The sequence below is a fragment of the Diceros bicornis genome, chromosome 14, assembly GCF_020826845.1.
Source record: "Diceros bicornis minor isolate mBicDic1 chromosome 14, mDicBic1.mat.cur, whole genome shotgun sequence".
NCBI classification, from domain to species: domain Eukaryota; kingdom Metazoa; phylum Chordata; class Mammalia; order Perissodactyla; family Rhinocerotidae; genus Diceros; species Diceros bicornis.
In genome coordinates, this window is record NC_080753.1 from 39526705 (window position 1) to 39546157 (window position 19453).

The window sequence follows — 19453 nt, forward strand, 5'->3', positions numbered from 1 at the left end:
AAACAGGTAAACAGTTAGCCATTGATGATTAAGTAGCTAGGAACTAAAGTGGTTTGTTCACACTGTAAGAGAAAATTAAGGATATCATCTCCACCACCTCCTTCCCTGGGTTGGAAAAGCCTACACTTTGTACAACGGTTAAGTTTCCAGAGTCAATTCCTGTCTGGCAGGACCAACTCATTTGAAAATAAGCTCTAATTGCGACAGTGTACAAAGCTGAAAGTGCAATTTGAAATATCCAAGATATGCTAAGAGAAAAGTGCAAATGCAAAACAATGAGTAAATAATTATGCCTTTTGTGTGAAAAAGAAGAAAAATAATAATCAACATAAATATTTACACGTATATGCATAAAGAAAACCAGTAAGCAGAAATGAGGAAAATGACAGAGTTTATCTATGGGAGGTGATGGTGAGAAATGGGCTGATGGGAGATAAGGATGGAAGGGAAGCTTTTCAATGTATCTTTTTTTAGTTTCTGCTTATTGAAACACTTGAATGTATTATTTAGGCAAGAAAAATTTTTAAAAATGTTCAAAATTATGTGTCCCTTTTATATAAGTGTGCAGAGTGTGTAAAACAAAGATATTTGTCATGCTTACTATTAAAGTTTTGGAAAAATTTTTTTTCACAGTTTTAAATCTTATTTTCTCTTAGACTGAACTGGGGAATGCAGAATGACCCAGAGCGAGTGATATGAAGGGTGGGTGGTTTTAGTTTGTTTTCGGAGGAAGCAAGCAAATAATTCACTTTTATCTACAAGAAACAGTTTCCTCACAGGAGAACGAAATAAAGCTAAAGAAAGGCCCTTTCTGGTACCTTCTAACTGCCAGGTCTCTGCTATCGTTTTATCTTGAGCGTGTTCACCTTGCGAGTGAGATGGAGGAGGGCGGGAGCCCAGGCAAGGGGAGCGGATCAGTTTACTTCGCCCACCTAGGGTTCCAGGACCCATCAGCAAGGACGTTTGAAAGTCCTTCTTTTATTCTGAGACTCGTTTTCTCCGCGTAGTCCAGGCCACAGAGCTAAGAACAGTAAGAGGCGAGTGTAGGTCTATATTACTCTCCATTTTGGAAGACAAAAATACCGAGCAAGCTTGGCCCGTACGGGGATCGAACCCGCGACCTTGGCGTTATTAGCACCACGCTCTAACCAACTGAGCTAACCGGCCAGCACGCCTGCTGATTTCTTCCAAATTGCACACAACGCTCAGCATTTCTTGAAGTTTTTGTTGGGAAGAAGAGAGACTTGTTCCCACTCTGCTCATCCTTCCCTACGGCGGGGAAGATGGGTGAGGAGGAGGGAAAAAGCTCCATATTTTGCCTCAAAGAACCGTCCTTCTTCCGGAAAAACTTAGTCTTTCTCAAGCCGCCAGTTATGACCCGAGAAGATTCAGGCCGACGTCTCCGAGCAGGGCTTCCTGAGACTGTGACGGGCGCATCACGGAAATGACCACGGAGCCGCCATAGGCCTCGAAGGACTTGGCTCCCGCGCGCGAGATCCAGATTCCTCTCCTCTCCTGGAGACCATTCCAGCAGGTCAGCTCCTCCCGGAGGCCTCGGGACCCGGAAACTTGCACGTGTCGCCGCCTGGCCTCGGGGTGGTTCCGCAGTCACCGCGACCCTGAATCCACATCTGCGTGTCCCGGGCCTCCGGCTCCGCGCGCGGGCAAGTCGGGGACTTGGCGCTGCAGTGCCGGTCATCGGACACTTGGTGGCGCCCGAGTGCGAGGCTGGGGTCAGCGGGGGCGAAAGAACCGTGGGGATGGACTCTCGCGAGCAGCTGACCCAGCCGCGTTCCTGGGCAGAACTAGGACGCCCAAATCAGTGACAGGGGATGTCGAAGCCAGGGCGTGTCCGGAGTCAGGATCATTATGTGGACGGGGGAGAAACGCCGGGATCTGAAAGGGGAGGAGGAACCGAGGCCCGGGTCGGGCAACACAGAGGAAGGAGAGGGGAAACCTCCTTCCAGAGTCACAACTTGGAGATGCGCCCTTTCCAGCCCCGACCTGACCCACCTGCTGGCAGGTGTCAACCCAGGGAAGGGCCAGTAGAGCAGCTAATTCCTGAGTCACCCTTTGCTCTCCTTGCGAGGTTCTAGTCCCGTCCTCCCACCACGACTGTTTCTAAGTTAGGGGTAGTAATATTTTCAGAAGTTACTTGGCCTGCGTACGTTTTAAAAGCCTTTATGCTCTCTCCCTCCATTTATAAGTACGTGTGCATATATATCTATATATTATATAGTTTTCTTTTGGATATGTACTACTAATATATAAAGTGTTTAGTACATTGATATTCACATTTTTCCTAGAAATGAGAATCATATCCTTTGATTAGCAAAATTTGCCATTTATTGTCTAACTTTCCATTTCAATTCTTTGCTTTTAATATCATAAATTATTCTTCTGGTCTTTTGGCACCTTTCACTAACTTTGTACATCTTTTGACTCAACTAGTAGATATCTTTGTTTTGTTCTGTGGTGAAAATTCTGAAAGTTTGTAAAATATTATTATTATTACCATTCCGTTTTACTCCGGCACTTGCTATGGTAAATCATATCTGAAAGCTTGGGTCACATTCAGACTTACTTTGACCTCTAGAGATCAAAGTAGGCATCAGTCACTTGCTTTTTGTCACAGGTCAGTTTTCTGGGGAACAGACACTGAGATGGAGATTTGTGTGCAGGAGGTTTATTGGGACCGATCTTATGATCACCAGCTATGGGAGTGAGGGAAGCAGGATTGGGAAGAGGCAGAAGTTGAACTTGATGCAGTTGTAACGGGCCTCAGCCAGTCTCACAGGGATATTTGTACCTGGAATAGCCCTTGAGTAATGTCCTAAATTGAGGCGGGGTGGGGGGGTTGGCAGGCCTTTTTATTCCCCCATCAATCAGTCTTGGATTTGGGCAGTCACCAAGGGTTGGTATAACTTTGAGCAAGGTGACTCTCTTCTGCTGAGAGCAGGTCCCAGAGACCAGCCTAGCTGTGAACCATCAGCAGTCAACGTTCCTGAACTTGAGGAATGCGTGCCGCCATCCTGGAGGGCGACTTGACGGGTACCGCACATATCCTCACAGTCTTTCAGCAACCGTGTGTCAGACATGTGCTCATCTTTGACCAGTAACCCCTCCTTCTCCGCGCTAATAGAGAAGAGAGCAGGTGTGGTTAAAACAAAATGATGATTAATAGAAGATCAATTCATTTTTCCTTTGGGGTTCAACAAAGGTCTCTGCTCCCTCGCCAGTTTGTAGTCTAGTGATGTCCATACTGGGACACTATTTCATGAGGATATAGTCATCTCAATCTAGTCCGTGTATTTATCCTTCCCAAAAAACATTCTTCTTTGGTTTTGACTGAGACCAGATGTCTATTCTTTCTTGCTTTCAAATCACTTGGCAAACCAACTACTAGAAATATTATGGGTGAGAGAAATGCGAAATTATATCCAAATAATACGTAATTTGGGGAGCCCTCAAAGTTGGCTCCGTGGCTTAGCTGGTTAAAGCGCCTGTCTAGTAAACAGGAGATCCTGGGTTCAAATCCCAGCGGGGCCTATCCTTTCCATTTTGTGAACCTAACCTGATAGTATAAGATATTTTCTCCAGGCAAGTAGGAACCAACTTGAACTAACACAGGATGAATCTTCTAATACTCAGGCTTTACACTTTGCTTGGGAAAAATGGGGTACTTTGTGGAAGGGAACAAAGGTAGAAGGTTGAACAATGTCATTCCCAGTACATATAACAAGAGTAATTTAAGGACTGAATATTTGTCCCAACATCACATTAGCAGTGGATAGGTAGCCTAGCCTAGCTGAGGTTTGCCCATTTGTCCTACCGTTTGAGATCAAGTGATAGAGATTCAACAGCTTTAAAAATATGCCCTTTCAGATATCCTTAGGATTTGCTTGATTACTGAGATTTCACTGTTTTTAGAACCTCAGAACCCTCAACACACTTAGAATAGAGGTGATTTTCTTTTTTTACAGTGGACCATTGAATGGCTATTGGCTCTTCTAATTGCAAAATAATATATAGAAGTATTTATCTATTATCTTTGAGGAACAATGGATAGTGCATTGAAGACAGTGATCCATGGTCAGTGGTGGTGAGTTTAAATCCTCTACCTTTGAATCTTCCTAGCTACTGACCACTTCTCCCTGCAATTTCCCTTTGTATTTTTGCTCTTAGTCCTGTTCTAAAGGACGGTAAGGCGGGAAAAATAAAAGGAAGGGCTAAAAAAAACCCTAATTTAAACTTAAAATTGAGTACCGTAATAGCTGTTCTTACTTTTTAAACGATTCTGCACTCCAGGACATCACTGAAATTTTTGAAAAGAGGAGACTACGACATCATCTTAAAAGAAGAATGGTTCTTTTAACAAACATGGTTCTTACAACAAAACATGTAAAGTATCTAACAAGAGACTGGAGGCGAATGAAAAATATTTTGAGTCCTGAAGTCTTTGACTCTTTTGTAGGCAGATTTTTACATAAAAGTTCAGAAAAAGACATCAAATCCTGAAAACTATGGTGTTTCTGTTTTATCTGCACTATTTCTTTGGTCAATCTAAGATCTATGTTACAATTATTTGTCAGACTCTACAAATGCCCACTCCCCCTTCCTTAGCAATGCGCACAGAATTCTACAAGCAATGGATTGCATTATAAGCGGCTTCTTACTCCTCACTGTCATGGACCAACAGATTGATTACTTCTTTGTTGAGCATCTGGGAATGGAAATGTGTCAGAAGAGTGACATTTTAAAGAATCCCTTCAAATGGAATTGAATCTAACCAATGACGTCCTGTACCTCAAGAAGAGCTGAGTATTCAGCAGTACTAAATGATAAGAGGTTGTTACTTTATAAAACAACTTTAAACAAAGTCCTGGACATTCGTAATTGTGTCTTTGCTAAAGGAACTTCTTTTTAATTGAAATATGATTTCTTTCCTGATGTAAGTTATTCTTTATTCAAACCTCCTCCTCCACTAAATGTTCCCCGGCTTGAGATCTTCAAATGGACAGCTGTTCTTTTGTGCTCTTAACATAGGCCTAGTCTTGTCTTAGGTTAGCTGTGAGGTTCTTTCTCCTTCATGTCCCTTCATGTCAGGTATTCGTTCCCAATGCTGGGCAATGGATAAACTTTGGTGAATTGATTTGAATGAAATGTCCCTAAAAAGCTGAAAGATAAGGCGTGATGATGATTGAAAATGGTGGGGAAGAGAAATGGTTGGGGAGTGTTTCCACTTGGTGTCCAATCAGGAAACTCTAGGTGTATGAAGTGAATGTGATGATGACTACACTACAGATAACTACTTCCAAACATTCTTACTCTGCAGACTCAGCTGAGACCTTCTGGATTCAACTGTCCTTGTTACCTGTTATCGTACTTTCTTCCCTGTACTGAAACAGTTTAACGCTGAGTCTGTGTCTACATTTCCATATAGATGATACAACAAATTTAGGAGTCTAGAACACCCACAGGTTGTTAAGTTTTAAGTTATCTGTGCCTTGTACCTAAACCATGATTACACATGGAAAAATCTCAAGCATCTTGGTGCTTTGCAGTGCTGACATTTACATCTTGGCTCCATTGTGGAGTGTCTGGAGTTGGTCCTTCCTGCACCTTTCAGAATTTCCTCATCCACTGTAAGGGCTTTGGCTGCCTGCCTGGAGCTGATCTTTCAAAATATCTTCATCTAAAAGAAGTCTCTCCCTGGCCTCAAACTCATATTTCCATCTCCACCTGGATTTCATATAGATACCACAAGCACAGCACACCGTAAACTCAACTGATCATCAATCCCATTGGAAATCTGTGTTAAACTTGACTTCTCCCACCACTTTACCCCACCATCAAATTATCACAAAGTCTTGCTGATTTTACTTTCAGCATACGTGAGATGTCTTTCCCTCTGTCTTTCTTTTGGTTCCTATTTGAGTCTTCAATAGCTCTTCCTCACCATAATCTACAACAGCATTCTCCTGTTCTTCCTGTCTTCAAGATTGGTCATCTGAAGCCATTCTCAACACAGCAGAGTCTCTGGCTTAAAATACGAACCATCATTTCCTCCTTAAAATTTCCCAGTCTTAAACTTTTCTTCTTTTTCTAGTATATGCATTTAAACCTATATATTTCCCTCTAAGCACTGCTTTAGTTGTGTGTTGTATTTTAGCTTTTTCAGTTCAAAATATTTTCTTGTTTCCATTGTACTTTTATGTTGACCTGTGGATTATTTATAAGTGTAATGGTTACATTTCCCAGTATGTGAGAATTTTCTAGTTATCTTTTTATTATTGTCTTCTAGTTTAGTTCTGTTATTGTCAGAAAACATTTTTTTATTTTATTTTAATTCTTTAAAATTTATTGAGACTTGCTTGATTGTCCCGTTTTGGTGAATTTTTCACGTGCACTTGAGAATAATGTGTATTCTTGCAGTAGGTGGGTGTAGTGTCTTATAAATGCCAATTAGGTCAAGTTGATTGGTTAACACGTATAGGTCTAGTCTTCTATATCCCTACTGATTTCCCCTTTTCTTTTAGCTTCTCATCAGCTACTCGTTGGTTGTGGTTATTCTATTTCTTGTTTTAGTTTTCTCAGTTTTACTTCATATAAGAATTAATATGTCTTCTTGATGAATTGATCATTTTATCATTATGATATGTTCCTCTTTATCTTTGGCCTCATTTTTTACCTTGAAGTTTAGTGTGTCTGATATTGATATATCCACAGCAGCTTTCTAATGTTGGTGTTTTCATGGTATATCTTTCCCCACCACTGTACTTCCAACGTGTCGTCTTATTTTTCAAATGTGTCTCTTGTAAGCAAGGTACAGTTGGCTCCTGTTTTTCTTTATTTTACTTTACTATCTAGCCTGCTAATCTCTGCCTTTTAGTTAGGTGTTTATCCCATTTACATTAAATGCAATTATTTATATTTGGATTTAAGCCAATCATCATGTTATTTGTTTTCCATTTGTCCCACTTGTTCATTGTTCCTCCTTTTCTGCCTTCCTTTGAATTAATATTCATTATTCCAGTTAACCTTTGTGTAACCTAAAATATATTATCTTTTTTTTCTGGCTACTTAAAAATTTTTTTCGTAATCTTTGGTTTTCAAGCATTTCAATATAATTTGGCTAGTTATAGTTCTCTTTATGTTTATCTTGGTTGTCATTTGCTGAGCTTGTTGAATCTATGAGTTTATGTCACGTATTTTTTTTTCATTGAGTGTAAGAATAGTGCATTTTAATATATGCAAATTACACCTTGATTAAAAAAACAAAAACAAAAAACACTTCACCGATGATATCTACACTCCAAGAATTAAAGGTTAGTTTTCAATCACTTTCAGATTAAAATATACCTTCTTTGGAAGGCACATCGAGTATTCCCTCTGATCTGGCCCATATATTCCCATTTAGTCTCATTTCTCTTCATGCTCTGCTTCAAATCTTTGGATTTCCTCCCAAAGACCATGCCTACTCCATTCAGACCCCAATGACAAAATTTCCTTTCTAACCTTTACAGCTGTCATACTTCTTTTCATCTAAGTCTCAGATCTGCTGTCATTTTCTCTAGGAAGCCTTCAAGGGCATTGGGGTAGTTTTCAATTTTTTGGCTTTCCTAAACAGGCTGCTCTGAACATTATAGTAGATATATTTAGTGAACACATTTCTACTGGTAGATGATATTGTTGGAAAACTCATTTACAAGAAAAAGACCCAGGACATCAAGGATGTTTGCTTTTACTTGCAGCTCTCTCAACACCAAGTTTCCGTAGTGTAGTGGTTATCACGTTCGCCTAACACGCGAAAGGTCCCCGGTTCGAAACCGGGCGGAAACAGTGTTTCATTTTCGCTTTTGAGTCTGTCCATTTCCACGACTTAAAAACACACACGAACCTTTGTGCTCCTTTTGAGGTCCAGGAATTTAAAATGAAAGCTGTCCTGACGCCACCCGCGCTGAAGCCGGCGTCTCCCCTCCTCCCCCTCCCCGCACGTCGTAGGCCCCTCTTTCTCCTCTTCCGCTCTCCGTCCGCTGCCTGAGAAGGGCAGAGGGGCCCGAGCGGTGTCAACCGGAGAAGGCGCCCGCGGCACAGGACTGGCTCCCTTGGAATCCCTAGAGCGGGATGTGTGGGTTTCCGCAAAATGACTTTCTCATGAACTTCGAAGAAAGAAAAGTGCTCCGCTTCGAAACTGGGCAGCGCCAGTCACCGAGTGTCGGTTAAAGGACAACAGCCTTCTCTGGCAATTATTATTATTATTACTATTACTACTACTATTATATACGATATTTCCAAAACTCATCAGGCGTGTAATGGGAAGAAGAGGTGTGAGGAGGAGAGGGGAGTAGAGGAATGAATAAGAAGATATTCCTGCCCCCAAGAACTCCCCGAGTATCTGTGTTGGACAAAGGAAACTCTTACTTTCATTTTCGGGACCACCCTTTTCCCTTCGTTTCCTCGGCCTCCAGGCAGATCCTTTGGAACTTGTTTCTCTGCGGGGTTTGATCTTAGACTGTTCAACTCCAGCGCGTTCCCCCTGCGCTGCGAAATGCTGGCCCGCGCCTTCGCCCGCAGGGGTGGGCTGAGCCGGCACTGGGCGGCCCCGCCCCGCCCCGCCCCGCCCCGCTCCTCCCTCTAGGCCCAAGGGGCTCAGGGCGCTCCCTCGTTGCCGGGAGCCTCCTCTTGAATGGAATTAACGCGGCGTTCTCCCAGAACTCAGCATCTAGCATCTAGCTCCACTCGAAGTGGCGCCCAGCGGGCAGAGACTGCCCTGGATGAAAGGAAGGATCGGGACCATTCCTGAAATCAGTTTAGTGTTCGCACCGTTTGAGGGATTTCTCGGAACCAAGAAAGGGTTTAAAAGTTTCAAGACTTTGTGTGTGTTTCATGACATATTTTGCTAAACATCAGGTATTTAAGGGGGATAGTTGTTCTTCTGGAATGGACATGACACTAGAAGGAGAGTGCTTCCACTTTCCTAACTCACATTAGGAAAATTATTTCGTCTCATCTGCTACTGTTCAATTCGGTTAACATCCGCTTCTGCACTAAGTGACCGCACGGGGGCGGCAGAGAATGGGCTCTCCGGATGGGGCGCGAGAGCTCAGAATTTGCTAAGATCCCACCACTGGGCTAAGAGGATTCTCATGCTCCTTCTGATGTGAATTCTTTCCAACTTATTGGGGCAAATTTAATTGGCTTTTCCTTAGAGGTTAGGTCACATCGGATCTCATATTCTGAGTATTTTGACTGGATAAAGAGAAGAGGAGGCAGAAACTAGCATTTTAAGAGTCTGATATATTCTACACATTTTATAGATGTTATCTTCTACAACACTCATTACATATAACTGCCCCAAATACTGCATCTTAGGTACTTCCCCACACGCATGTCAGAGCTCACTGTCTTTTGCAGTGTATGTTCCATACTTGAGGGCCTCCAGGCAATCAGTCTCTCTCCCACCTCTGGACTTTGCACATGATGTTCTCTCCAGCTGAAAAGCTTTGTGCTTGCCTCTTTATCTAGTTATCTCTTGCTCATGCTTAGATCTCAGCTGGTCTTAGATCTCTACTTTTTCAGGGAAGATTTCCTTAAAATCCCTAAGTGAAAGTCCCATATTCCTCATAGTACTATGTATTCTCTTTCCCTGAACATTTTACATTTATCAGTGTGATAACTTGATTACTGTCTGTCTCTCACTGGAATGTGGTAGGTTGCTTGAAGGTAGGAGCAGTGTCTGGTTTTGCTCATCAATGAAACTACATTGCTTTGCATATGCCTAGTACCTAATAGGCACTCGATGGATACTGGTTTTAAGACTTAACCCTTACCATGATTCTCTGAGGAAGGTATTATCTTCCTAATTTAGCAAAAACCTATAGTAGATACATGAAAGATAATGAGAAAGAAATCTAAGCATACTACTAAAGAAAGTCATCAAGCCACAAAAGAAGAGAGCAAGGAAAGAAGAAAGGAACAAAGGAGCTACAAAACAGCCAGAACAATTAACAAAATGGCAATAAGTACATACCTATCAATAATTACTTTAAATGTAAAGGAACTAAATTCTCCAATCAAAAGACAAGAGTGGCTGAATGGATTAAAAAACAAGATCCGTCAATATGCTGCCTACAAGAGACTCACTTCAGACATAAGGACACACACAGAGTGAAAGTGAAGAGGTGGAAAAAGATATTCCACGCAGATGGAAACCAGAAGAAAGCTGGGGTAGCCACACTTACATCAGACAAAATAGACTTTAAAACAAAGACTGTAATAAGAGACAAAGAAGGGTGTTGCACAGTGACAAAGGGGTCAATCCAACAAGAGGATATAACATTTGTAAATGTTTATGCACCCAACATGGGAGCATCTAAGTGTATAAAGCAAATATTAACAGATCTAAAGAGACAAACAGACCGCAATACAATAACAATAGGGGACATTAATGTCTTTCTTACATCAATGGATAGATCATCCAGACAGAAAATCAATAAGGAAACATCAGCCTTAAATGACATGTTAGACCAGAGGGACTTAATAGGTATATACAGAACATTCCATCCAAAAGCAACAGAATACACATTCTTCTCAAGTGCACACGGGACATTCTCCAGGATAAATCATATGTTAGGCCACAAAACATGACTTAAATTTAAGAAGATTGAAATCATATTTTTCTAATTTCAAGTTGAGACACCAAGGCTTGCAGTGATCACTTTTATCTTGCCTAAGTGTGGAGCTAGTATGTGAGTTTTGATTCAAACATGAGTACCCCAGGATCCACATTACATGCTGATTCCTTAATAGCCTACTGGACATGGGTATAATTTCTTCAAATTCCCAAAGCCCTGATGTTTGCAATTTCCACATGTAGGGGAAGAAAAATTTTCCTCTACTCTCTTAGATTTGTAGCTGGGATCTACTAATTAAACTGACAAAAGGTAGATTAACAGGAGAAAAAGTTTACAAATTTTATTGATGTTAATATTTTTTATTTTAGTTTTATGTGCATGATGGCTTCACAGAAAAGAAATGAAAACCCAAAGAATGAGGTAGATTGAAAGCTTTTATATCATTTTAACAAAGAGTGATAAATTGTAGAGAAGTGACTAGACAAAGAAAAGGGGAATTGGGGCTTTTAGGCACAGTAATTGTGGGAAGGTAAATATATGGGAAAACTAATGGAAGATAAGGGTTATTTTAGTAAGATTTGTTGTGCAGACTCACCTTGGTGCTGACTTTCTACCTCTGGTGATAAGGGTTGTTCTCCTCCTTCTGGTGTGAGAGATGGGAGGGGAACACTCTCACAAAGGGAAATTTATGCCCTGCTTTCAGCAGATAGGAGGAGGACAGAGAGCCCTTCCTGTGTTTGCTTTTTCTCAATTACTTTCAGCTCAAAATCATCCTTATGCTAAAGCGGCATATTTTGGGGTGGCATATTCGGATCCCCTTCACATGTTATGTTGTTGAAACTGATAACGAGAAAGAAACAGCTAGAACAATAGTAATAACTACATTTATTACCAGCTATTAAATCAAGTGTTTAATGATTTTTCATATATAAACTAACAAGCAAGCCTAAGGGGTAGGTGCTATTGTTATTTAAGTCATTTACTTGTTTTATAGATGCAGAAGCCAAGGAGTCGAGAGGTTAAATAACTCGCTCAAGATCACACAAGTTGTAAAATTTGGAGCCAGTATCTTCACTCATATGTGTCTGAGGCTGAAGTGTTCCTCATTACTGCAATTTTCTATAAGAAGGACAGTTCTACGGCAAGACACGGATACTAAGAGAGTGAAACAGCATAGAATATGATAGCAATTTCCCCGGTGCAGGGAGAGGCAGAGAAAGCCAGGTATGAAGAGACTCTGAGGACATGGAGGGTAACCAGACATAGCTCTCATAAACATTATGCTTGTTATTGGTACTGCTCCCCTGGAGGAAACAGGGAAATGCATATTTCAGGACAAAAAGGAGGATTAAATTTTTTCATTTAATGGAATGGGTATGAATGATGGTACTGATGTCAAGGCAACATTCCCTAAGAAAAATTACACAGAGAGTTGCCCTTGAACGTGGGCATCGGAAAAATTCTAGTCAGATATACAGTTCCTATGGAGGAAGCTATTTGGTTTGGTAGCAAGAAGCATCCCACTCCCCCTGTGGTTCTCCCTCTTTCCCCAATTCAGAGAACTTTGCTTTCCAATCCTCCCCCTCAACCCTACCCGTTGCCCCTAAGGCACCTCTGGAAGAGTAGAAAGATCTCTAGGCAGGAAACTTGAACATCTGGGTTTCAACCTTGGTTTTATTACGTTGTGATCCTGGGAAACTCAATAACCTCTCTGAATCTCATTTGCTCATCTGCAAAATAGGATTTTAAAACCTATTTCATGCATTTTCAACAAATATTTATTGAATGTTGTCCGTATACCAGACACTCTTCTAGGTACTGGAAATCTAGCAGTAAACAGACAAAAATCCCTGCCCTCATGGAGCTTGCATTCTCATAGAGGAGACAGACAACACACAAAATAAAAAGTTAGCACGTTAAATGATCTTAAGTGATATGGAGAAAAACAAAACAAAGAATGGGGAGAAGCACTGGAGTGAGGGGAGTTTATAGTTTTAGATACAATATTCAGGTCGTGTTTCACTAATAAGGTGATTTTTGAGAAAAGACCTGAAGTAGGTAAGGGACTGAGTCAGACATATATCAAAGCAAGTGTTTTCCTGGCAGGGGAAACAGTCAGTGCAAAGGCCCTGAAACAGAAACCTGCCTGATACATACAATGAAGAACAAGAAGGGCAAAAGTAACTGCAGCAGAGTGAGAAAGAAGTTGTAGCCTGAGAAATGAGATCACAAACAACCCTGCAGGCCAGCGAGGACTTTGGCATTTAGCACCACGAAATGAGGAGATGCTGTTGAGTTTTGAGCAAAGCTGTGCGGTAAAGTGTTTTAGGTTCAAAAAGATCTCTGCTTTTCATAGAATGTTCTGTATTAAAAGATTTTTGCAATAGGTGTGCCGTGTTAGAGATGAAGATATCTTGGACCAGGGTAGTAGCAGTTGGGGTGGTGAGAAGTTTTTCAGATCAAGATAAGTTTTCAAGATAGAAAAGAGAATTCCCTCACATGTGCAGAATGAAAGTATAATTGAAGTCAAGGACGTTGCCAAGATTTTTTGCCTAAATATCTGAAAAGTTGAAGTTGCCATTAAGTGAAACATGGAAGCGTGGTGTTGGAGAAGATGTTCTTGGGGACACTCAAGAGTCGGTGGTCTCACCTCTTCTTTCACACTACACGGCAAATGACCCATACTCGTCTTCAGTCTAACGAGTGGAAAGTCTTACGTGTGAGGCTGTGATGGCCGAGTGGTTAAGGCGTTGGACTCGAAATCCAATGGGGTTTCCCCGCGCAGGTTCAAATCCTGCTCACAGCGTCCTCGTTTTCGGCGGAAGTGCCGCAGTTTGAAGCTGCCGCAAAATTTAATCGCGCCCCGCCCAGGGCGCATAGAAATCTTTAGGGGCCAGTTCCTATTTGCAACGCGGATATTGCAGGAGGGCAGGCACCAGCGAATTGTGAGTTCCGTCGTTCTCTTTCATTGTCTGGGTCTGTGAAGTTCTTGAGCCCAGTCTTCTCACGGAGCTCCGTGTTTAGAGCGCGCTCAAAAATACTGGCTGCGTTGAGATGAAATTGTTAAATTTGATAAGACTGTCTGATCAAAGCCGCAAAGGAAACAGAGGAGACATTGAAAATCTTGGGAACAGTTTCCTTTTCTGATTATCCAGAGCCGGCAGCTTCCTGAAAGCATTCTCAGGCAGCAATCTTGAGTGTTTGTCCTGACATCAAAGGCTGGTGAGAGCGATAACAATTTAGGATAATACTCCATCATATTTGCCACGCGCTCTTTGAAGCGCTTTGTACAAAGCAGGAAACTGAGACACAGGAGAGGGTATATTTTGACTTCTGACTTTGCCTTGAATTTCAAGCCCATACGAAACTTTGTTCTCCGTCTCCACAAACTAAATCTCTCTTTTGTAAGCACTTTCGCATTTTCCGCTATTTTGTCTACTTCGGGCAGCGAGGTAAATTGTAAGCCAGTTTTATATATGTTAGCAAATGAGTTCTAGTTTCTAAGTTTCTTTGCCACATGCGATTCTTAAAAGGTACACTTCTATAGAATTCTTGCCTCCTTATTGCATTTTGTATTTATTGCATGTTGTGGGGGCAGAGGAATATTCTGAAAAAAAAGTAATGAAGAGGTGAAAAGTAGGAGCTAATATAAGCTGGATAAAGAGGAAAGAGAGGACGTGAAACAGAGCGATGGACAGGGAATAGGTAATGGAGTATGGAGATTTGTTCAAGCAACAAATATTTGTTCAAGCAGCAAAAGCAGCTGCTAAGCACGAAACAAGTTTCCGATGTTTACAGTCAGAGAACAGGTGAAGATTGGTCACTGTTTAAAAAAAAAACACCAAACATTTTATGTAAATATATATTATGCAAACGAATCACAAAATAAATCATGCTTTCCCAGAATCAGTACGGTTTTTGGTCCTAATCCATATCTAAAAAAAAAAAAAAACCCTCACACACACAAAAAACCCATTTCTCCGTCTGATATAAACTGTGTATAGTAATGAAAATACTAATATTGACGGGACGTTTTCTAGGTGCGGGCCAGTGGCGCAATGGATAACGCGTCTGACTACGGATCAGAAGATTCTAGGTTCGACTCCTGGCTGGCTCGCTTAGCCTTGCTTTTTCCTTCACACTTTCTGAATACTTTCTTCAAAAGGATATTGAAACAATTCTTAAAGTCCTTCCAATGTATTTTCCTGGAACTGATCCTTCACCTTCTGTGGTGCTACCCCATATCGCTGTCAGTTGAGTCTGAAAGAGACTTCAGAAACATCAAAGGAGCCATCCTGTAAGAGTTTCTTCTTCCTGCCTTTCCTCTCTTCCCGAACTTGAGAAAGGAGATTGACAGAAAAAGACCCTTCGAAGGAAAGTTTTAAAATCAAAGAAGCTTTAAAGAAAAATAAACAATTTTTTTTTCTACCAGTATCTTCTCCATCAATATTTTTTCCCACTGGGGAGAGTCTTCACTCGTAGAGGTCTCGCCTGCGCAGCTCTTCCCTCGCATGGGTACTAGCAAAAAGAAAAGGAACATCTCCCGGGGGAAAATTGGGTCAAGAAAGTTTCGGCTGTGAGGATGCGGGGTGCAAGCGGCCCTTTGCCTTAGTTGGGCCCCTTAGAGCTCGTCCCTGAAGCCAGCTCACGCCGCTCAGCCCCGACGTCTCCCCCACGTGCCCGGCCCAGCGATCTTCGGGACATAGGCAGGAGCTGGAGAAACTGGCCCTCAGCAGACAGGAGAACCAACGGGAATCCCTTTTTTTTTTTTTTTTTTTTTTAATTAAACACCCCAGGAGAAGATGAGGGTGTAAGGAAGACGTGGGAAGTGGCAGCTTTGGGGCAGCCTTTCTGAACACTCTGCGTGGAGGCAGAGTGGAGAGGTTGGGGAGCAATCACCGTCAAGCGGGTGAAAATTCCTCGCACTAAACCAAAAGAGTATCTTCATACGTGAATCGGTTTCCGAATGTGTAGCTTGTATCCTCTCTCTGCCTCGCAGATAAATTTATTGAAGTTACCAACGTGCTCTCTCACGGGCGCTGCGGTTGGAATGAATGAAACCACCAAGCGCGCTGCCTCCGATGGTCCACGTCTATTGGGCTTTAACAAGCGGAAAGGCGAGCTCGCGATTCTTACAGCATCGCATTCAGTTACCTGCTCTTGACAGCTAAAGGGAGAGAAGATTTTCGACGAAAGCCAAACGGCAACCTCAAGTGGAGCGGATATTTGCCTTGGAAACTGACTGGGATAAGGAGAAAGAAGAATGAAGCACAGACGTTCTGGGAGCAAACTCCATGTATCGCTTCTGTTAGCACCACGCTCTACCCAAGTCACTGGCCACGCTGAGCCTGCTTCCTTTTCTCTATTGAAACTCATTTAATGAGCCAAAATAGTATTGTCTCCAGAAGTTTGACTAAAAAGTAAGCAGGCAATTTTTTAACTGTTCCAAATTTCCCATTCCCTAAAACACACCCGCCTCGCTCCCACGCTACTCCCCCAATTTTCTTCAAGAAACTCTTTCTAGTGCTTGGATGTTACTTTTTTATTAAAACAGCGACAAACAAAACGAAACGGAAGCGTATGGCCTTCCTATTCCATTAAGAGAAGGAGAATGCCCGAACTTCAGATTCTGAACAGTGGCGATTTTAGGTTGTAAGGTGGTTGAGAGTTGGAGATGTCTACTTTGGTCCGCAAGAGAAGGCCAAAACGCTACCCGAAGTGGCCCGTACGGGGATCGAACCCGCGACCTTGGCGTTATTAGCACCACGCTCTAACCAACTGAGCTAACCGGCCACCTGTGAAACCGCCGTCTTTTAATAAAATTATAAGTTCGTTGACATTTTTGTGTTTGTTTAAATAAAAAGAGAGGGAATTTCTCCTTCTTCCCACCGCCACCTGCCTCAAAAGAGATCTTTAAGCCGTATTGACAGACTTCAATAAGGAGTCTACACTATTTCAATTCTTCGGATTTGGACAACAAAATCCACGGAGAAATTTTTGTGCAGAGACTGAGTCTAGTTTATTTCTCTGTGGAAAATACACTGTAATGGGATTTTCAATCATGGGTGAAGGAAGCCTCCCCTTTTTAGAGCATGTCTGTGCTCGATTGCAAATTGCAAACTTCTCTTTAATGACTTGTAACTTTATGACGTATTACTTTTAAGTCTGTTCAAGGCAACCAGAAGGAAGGCGAGTGGGGCTGGAGAAAGGAGCCGCGTGTTCTCAGGGTTTTTGAAGAGTCGCAAATGTAGGCATTGACGTCATCGGCAATGATACCCACTGTTGGATTAGGGGCAGCCCAACAGTACTGGAGTGACATAGGGGATCTAGTATGTTTTTTGAGGGTGGTAGAAAGGACAGCAGTGGTTTGCAGAAGCGAGCGATTACCGTGGCTCTCGGCTAAGTATTAAAATTCTCACCCAACAGCATATTCTGTGCGTCATTCACATTCCATTTTGCGAACCAAAGGGTCCAAGCATCGGGGTGGGGAGGCCAGAATAAGTGAGCTGTGCTCTTTGGTCCTTGGTGAGACTGTTGGTCTTATCACCCGAAGACAAGTTGGAAGAAATCTCCTGCAGCCTCAGGAAATCTCCCTTTCCGTGTTCAAATCTCCTGCAGCCTCAGGAAATCTCCCTTTACGTGTTCCTGGGGTTGTATTATTTCTTTTGTATTTTTCCAACTTTCCTGCTGAAGGACGCCTAGTAAATTTTCAACGAATGTATTACTTTAAAGCTAAATGAATCAACAAGTAATGCTTTTCTTGATTTTAGAACTGACGCTGGCGCAAGGGAGGAATGTTGGGCTCCTAGCGTTACTCTAGAAGTATTCAAGTCTCGCCAGATTCTTCGACGTTTTATTTTTCTAGTCCTCAAGGGCTCTTGTCCTGGGTTTCAAGAGCTAAGGCTTTCGAGTGTTCAAAAATCGCTTAAAAGGGATCTATCTGATATGGCTTCTGCAGTCACACGTCCTCTTGACTCGTGTCAATCAACTGTATTCTGGCTTTTGAGGATCCCCTCGTACATTCCAAAACTCCTGATGTTCACGTGTAAAGCCATCGTGAGACAATGTATGTTATGTAATTTTAACACCAAAAGGATTACCCTTAACTCCTCCTTCGGACAAATGGAGTTCCCTAGGGTGGCTAATCTCCCTGACATTCTTGGATCCTGTCCTGAGCTTTACGGGTAGATGGCACAAGCCTGGGCACTGGCTGTCCCTTTAGTAACCCAAACCAAGCACTGCCGGCGGGAATCCTGCACCAGAGCCTAGAAAAATCAGCACAGTTCCAGCTGGTAAAATCTAAGATTTAGATCTACTATCCTCTCCCCACCCCCACCGTCAATTGCGTCCCTTGGTAGACTGAAGGTCCCAGATCCAAGAACTATACTATTATTTATCCTGTTTTTAAATGAAATATCGTGTATGAACGTTACTAGCAGTGATTCCGGACCAAAAGAAGGGCTCAGTAAAAGATCTCTCCTTCTTTAACTGTACACAATGGTCTAGAATGAGCAGTGAATCTCCATCTGTCTTACACCCCAACTGTCTACATATCCTCCCCAGAGACTGCCAAAGTTCTCAGTTTCTTTTTTATCCTGCCCAAAATATTTTATGCATATTCAAGCATATCTTTAATATCTCCACCTACATTTTTGGCAATACACACCCACAACATCTGCCACAAATGTCTTGTAAGAGAATTTCAAAATATTTATGTTATATTCCAGATTAGATTCTTTTAATTAATTATCTAACAACGTCTCAGGGAAAATAGTAAATCGATATTAACAATGCCTATTTTATTTTACAGCATATATATGTGTGTGCGTCTGTGTACATATATCTTCCCATATAATCTTAATCTACTAAAATTCCATTTTTGTTTAAGTTGTCATCTCTTGCTTTTCTGCACAGTAAAATAATTAGCCAGGCATTAAGACTGTCCCTGTAGCTGGAAACAAGTAAAATGCTGTATAAAATAAGCACAACTTCTTACAAGATTCAAAGTGCTGCCAAGAATGTAAGGATTTATAAGGCCAAAAACTAAGTTAAAGCAGAAACAGAAGTAATTAAATGGAGAATTGAAAGTGTTTACATCCGGATTCTTACAGACGTATTTAATAACATATAAGTGTACACGAAATAAAGCACTGAATAAGTTTTTCTTTACCTCAAGGAATTACTGGAAGCTGTGGAAAAACTTAAGTGTATGGGCATAGAACTGCGTTTTGCCAGAGAATTTACAAAGGCAATTTCCATGATAAGGGTAAATTTATGTAGCTCTTTACCATATAAATGGCACGGTGGACTTATGTATTTGAAGACGACTGACATTTGGTACTGGGTCAGTAATTTTCACAGGGCACAAAACCAAATAGCGACGCGCAAGTCAGCGACATTTACAAAAGGAGCCAGTGCCTGCCGAAACCCGGGATTGAACCAGGGACCTTTAGATCTTCAGTCTAACGCTCTCCCAACTGAGCTATTTCAGCGACCTCTGGACCTACCATTTTGTCAATTATTTTTAAATAGCTTTTTAACCTCCTATTTTCCTTTTTGGAAAAATAAGAAAATTTTTTGTTTTGTTTTCTGAAAATATCACATTTTCCCATTTCAAAAGTAACTATACCAACATAAAAATCAGACAATGGGAAAGCATACCCAAAGTTTCCTGAGTATGATAGGAAGAACAAAAAGCAGAGTGATAAAGGACAATTTATATATGGTTGCTAAGGATACGAATTGGATAGCTTTAGGGATGTGGTCATTCAAAGCTTCCTGCTGGAATGGGAAGCTTCCTAAAATTCAAGACAACA

General features: G+C 41.7%; 7 non-coding genes across 7 annotated transcripts; 4 read left to right on the forward strand and 3 right to left on the reverse strand.

Annotated features, from left to right (window-relative positions):
• Window positions 1-1093: 1093 nt before the first annotated feature.
• Window positions 1094-1167, reverse strand: TRNAI-AAU (transfer RNA isoleucine (anticodon AAU)). The gene has a single exon. It is a non-coding gene; the product is annotated as a tRNA-Ile (tRNA).
• Window positions 1168-3475: 2308 nt separating this feature from the next.
• Window positions 3476-3549, forward strand: TRNAT-AGU (transfer RNA threonine (anticodon AGU)). Its single transcript has one exon. It is a non-coding gene; the product is annotated as a tRNA-Thr (tRNA).
• A 4220-nt stretch (window positions 3550-7769) lies between these two features.
• TRNAV-AAC (transfer RNA valine (anticodon AAC)) lies at window positions 7770-7842 on the forward strand. The gene has a single exon. It is a non-coding gene; the product is annotated as a tRNA-Val (tRNA).
• A 5519-nt stretch (window positions 7843-13361) lies between these two features.
• Window positions 13362-13443, forward strand: TRNAS-CGA (transfer RNA serine (anticodon CGA)). The gene has a single exon. It is a non-coding gene; the product is annotated as a tRNA-Ser (tRNA).
• Window positions 13444-14681: 1238 nt separating this feature from the next.
• TRNAR-ACG (transfer RNA arginine (anticodon ACG)) lies at window positions 14682-14754 on the forward strand. The gene has a single exon. It is a non-coding gene; the product is annotated as a tRNA-Arg (tRNA).
• A 1602-nt stretch (window positions 14755-16356) lies between these two features.
• On the reverse strand, window positions 16357-16430 carry TRNAI-AAU (transfer RNA isoleucine (anticodon AAU)). Its single transcript has one exon. It is a non-coding gene; the product is annotated as a tRNA-Ile (tRNA).
• Window positions 16431-19056: 2626 nt separating this feature from the next.
• TRNAF-GAA (transfer RNA phenylalanine (anticodon GAA)) lies at window positions 19057-19129 on the reverse strand. Its single transcript has one exon. It is a non-coding gene; the product is annotated as a tRNA-Phe (tRNA).
• Window positions 19130-19453: the final 324 nt, after the last annotated feature.